Source organism: Pyxicephalus adspersus, chromosome Z (genome assembly GCF_032062135.1).
Source record: "Pyxicephalus adspersus chromosome Z, UCB_Pads_2.0, whole genome shotgun sequence".
Classification (NCBI taxonomy): domain Eukaryota; kingdom Metazoa; phylum Chordata; class Amphibia; order Anura; family Pyxicephalidae; genus Pyxicephalus; species Pyxicephalus adspersus.
Window position 1 is genome coordinate 81,053,744 of NC_092871.1, and position 4,286 is coordinate 81,058,029.

Below are 4,286 nucleotides of genomic sequence, written 5' to 3' on the forward strand. Positions count from 1 at the left end.
AAATCATGAAAAACAGTGTACCGCTTTTTGTACAGAAATTTAGACATCAGTGAGACGCCCAGGTGGTTAATAAGATGAACATCAGATGGTGAGTGCAGAAAGTTTTGATTTGTTATTACTTTATTTGGTGCATGTAGGTTACAATAACTAGAAGCCTTTCAACATAAAACATTACTAGTTTTAAATATTGTTAATGTTTGAGATAAAACTTGTGGGCCACAATGTCAACAGAGGCCCCCAGATGAAAAAAGGTTGGACACCACTGGTCTAGTTTATTGGATGCGCAAAAGGATATTTCACACTTCAATTTCTGTTGAAGATAATTCCACAGCCAATAAATGAATAATTTCAAGATATGATAGCTTTTTGAAGTAGTGTTGTATTTGTCCCTGGGTTGGGGATAGTAATTGTTGGGCTAGGGACCCTAAAAAAGTATCCTTGGTTTTAGTTCTGGGGATGGCCCCAAAGACTGCAGTGATTTAGGAGGGGGAGGTGATAGGGATAAGAATTCTGGGTAAAGGATTGGTGAAGCCTGGTTTGTGTCAGGGGTAGGGTTCTTTGTGTGATCGAAAGGTGTGGGTATTCCCTGTAAAATTGAAAACGGATTCTGTATGTTGGTTGGTGATTGGTATTAGGAGTGTGAAATGTGGGACCTGTATTAGTGTCAGCGGTTAATTGGGGAAGGTTGGGTATATATCAGTTTGAGTTCCAGGTGTCTGTGTTGCTCACAGCAATATATGCGGTTCTAGAGGGTTTTCGTTTCAAATTAGCCTGTCAAACCCTTTTCTTCTTAGGATTGTTTTGTTCTGTTTAGGGCTCAGTTGATGTGTGTGAGGGGGCTGAAATGAGGTTTGGTTTATATTGTGTTTTGTGGAGGATGTGGCTGTTTGAAAGGTGGGGGGTCTTTTTTGGGGTTTCCCACTTACAATCAAACTTTTTCAAACATTTTCCCTTATAGTCAAGGCATTGTTTTAACATTTTTGATTAGTGTGAGTAGTGAAGGAGTAAAACCCCTATAGTTTTAGCCTTTTATTTCCCATAATGGACACTAGGACAAATAAAAAGGCTAAATCTCCCCATCAGGCACAGAAACAGTAAAAATTTAATTTTGGTTCTAATCCCCACCCTTCATTATGCAAAACTAAAAACCAAAGTTTGCCTATGCATACATTTTCAGTCTGCATTCCTGGGCTGGAATACATATTGTCATAGTCCTAAACATGAAATGCAGCAATCGGAGCAGCAAATTATGAAAGTACATACTGAGCCTTGTGATCACAAGTAAATTCTTGTGATCAAAATATAGAGGTCTGTATATAGATTAGGAAGTTTCTACAAAAAGGAGCGGATTTCATTTTTCTTACCGTATTATTTCTTCTAAAATCTTTATAAATGTGTTTTATTGCCAGATGGTCTATAGTTAGAGAAATTTATGCAGACCCCATTGTCTCAGAAAAGCCCCCCTACAATACATTCAATATATATCAAGAGACAGACAGGGACAGATATGATGACATAGATGTTGTGAATGAGAGTACTTCTCAGATCCTATAAGGGATTCACATCCTGGAGAAGAGGGGCTCTCCACCCAGGAGGTGAATGTAGCACTGTGAATCTATTGCATCATCGATAGGAGGGAAAGTTGGAGTGTGACCTTCAAATAGGGTCAGGAGAAGGGAATGTGATAAATATATAGGGGGTCTGTATATAGAATATAAAATATACTCTGCTTATATAAAGAATAGTTACTGCTTTGTTTGATTCTTTTGCAGGTGCTGCTCTCTGAAAACAATCAGCAGGAAGACCCTGAAAGCTGAACACAGGATGGCTCGAAGGCTGAAAAGACCCTTGTGGTTAGAACCAGCTTGAACAAGAATCTAAAATGGCAGATAGTGATTTGTGCCAAAAAAGCTTAACACGTGGTTTATTCACCCCATTACTGTTTGTGAACTATTATGCTTATGTAAACTATTATGTTTATATGGACTTCCATATGCTTAATTACAACTCGATAACGGCTTAAGCCCCCCTTTACAGGAGTGATTCTTTATTCCTATAAAGTTTGATGTATTTCCTTGTTTTAGTTATAATCTTTGCTTTAACTGCTAAGCATTTGATTATTGCAACAATAAATCTTTTTTTTTTTTATTAGGATCCACTGTTTCATCTCTGGTCTGTTTGGAGCCTCCATAAAAGAACCCAACACTCTTCAGAGTTTAGTGGGAACTAGAAATCCACTCCAAGCAGCTTTAAACACTTGACATAAAATTAAGTCCTCATATTACCCAAGCACAGCTTGTTTATCAAATCATCCTCCTTCAGTCTACATTTTATCAATCTTTTCCTTAATGTTCTAAAGTATAGTATAAAAAAATGTAATTCTAAATAACTAAACAATCTCCTTTAAAGTCTGCATTACCAAAACGTGGAAAATGTGATCAATAATTCCTACTGTCTCCCCCACCCTATTAAGCTGTAATAACTGTACCGTTACATATAAAAAGATAGATTAATTAACTTATTTTTATGGTACCTGGAAACATGACAAGCTGGTACTGGGAGAAATAGTGACGTTAAACTACTTTATTCAATGACTTTTGTTCTAGTCATATAAACCAGCATATAGCTACTACGTAACCAAGCCTTGTCAAAGATTGCTTTTTTTCTAAATAGATACCTTAATGCAGCGGTCTCCAATCTTTTAGAGCTCATGGACCCCAGACCATATGTGGAGCTGTGTGTCACTCAAAGGGTAAGAAACTCCCCTTCCCCCCGAGTGATGTCAATATGCCACAACCGGCCCCGTCCAGAGACACAACCCGCTCACCGCCCCAAGGCTGCGATATATACGGGAGACATGGTCCGTGGCTCTGGCCGGCGCACCCCCAAGAGGTGTCTTCCTGCTGGGGGGGGTCACCGGCCAGAGCTATCGCTATCTAGTGGGCCATTGACCAGGGCTTGGAAACCCTTGCCTTAATGTCAGACAAAAGATAGATTGTTTCTTTAAAGAAACTTACTTTTCTATCTATCTGTTTAACCATTTAATTTTTAAAAAACAAAAATATTTAGATTTCATCTCGCACAATGATTAAAAATAATGAAAAATGCTGAGTACCTCTGAGATCATTTAAAATCTAATTACTATAAAATGGTTTTGCTATCTGTATTGTCCAGTCAAGTAATTTACAAATCTGTCTAAAAATGTAATATTTTCTTCATTAATCAAGAATCGTATTTATAAAGCCATCATTATTGTACATTAATACAGTGTTAAGTCAGTGAACTTATCAAAATATAGATGGACATTGTATGATTAAAGTATAAAATAACTTATATATATAACTATAAAAAAATTAGCTTGTCTAGTATAAAGCAAAATATTGATTGGGATAAATGGTTCCCTTCCCAAAGCTATAAACGCCCTCTCCTCTGCAGGTGTCCTTTTTCTGTCCTCACTCCAGGACCAAGCATTTGTTTCGCCTACCTATCCCCCCTCTGGTTCAGCCTCCCCAAGGGGAAGTTCCATCGCTGGTGGTAAATCATTCATGTTTTGGGAACCCTGGTGACGAGGGTATGGTGATATGGAGCTTAAATAGCACATTTGTGGCAGGTAGGTGAGCAGTAAGGCTTTTTTTTTACCTGTTTCCTCTTACTTTTCTTTAGCTGTCCAGAACAGTCACTCAGTGCCTTGCACATGTGCAGCAGGTTTCAGCTCACAGCCATCATACAAATGGCAGTAGTAGAGAAGAGTTTAAAGGAAAGAATGTCTTTGCTTTCTGTTGTATCTCTGAGGCCACCTGCTGGACAGTTCCTTGAAATAGCAGTCCAAGTCTCAAATTATTTATATTATACCTACCTGTTTATCATTCTGTAGTATTTTGTGGGAATAACCTCAGAGGCTTTTAAATCATTAGATGTTAATGGGTGCAATATAGTACCATAACGCTGATAATCTCCAAACTACTCCAGTAGAGGTATTTTGCTGTCTCTAGCATCAGCCTTGTTAGGCGACCATCAGTGTCCTGCTTACAGCAGGTATTATTTTGAAATACTTTTTCTGCTTGCTACTTTCTTGTAGCTGCTGGTGGGCAGGAAGTCGGACATTTTTTTTTTTTGTAGGTTTTTGTTAGTATTTAGTGCTGTGTAGCTGTAAGCCGTGTACCGGGGGCTTTCTAGGATACAGCGAAGTCACAAACAGGGAAAAGCAGCCCACTGACACCAATTTATATAAAACAGAAAGTACTTTACTGCATACTATCACAATAAACAAAATTCCAAACAATAAC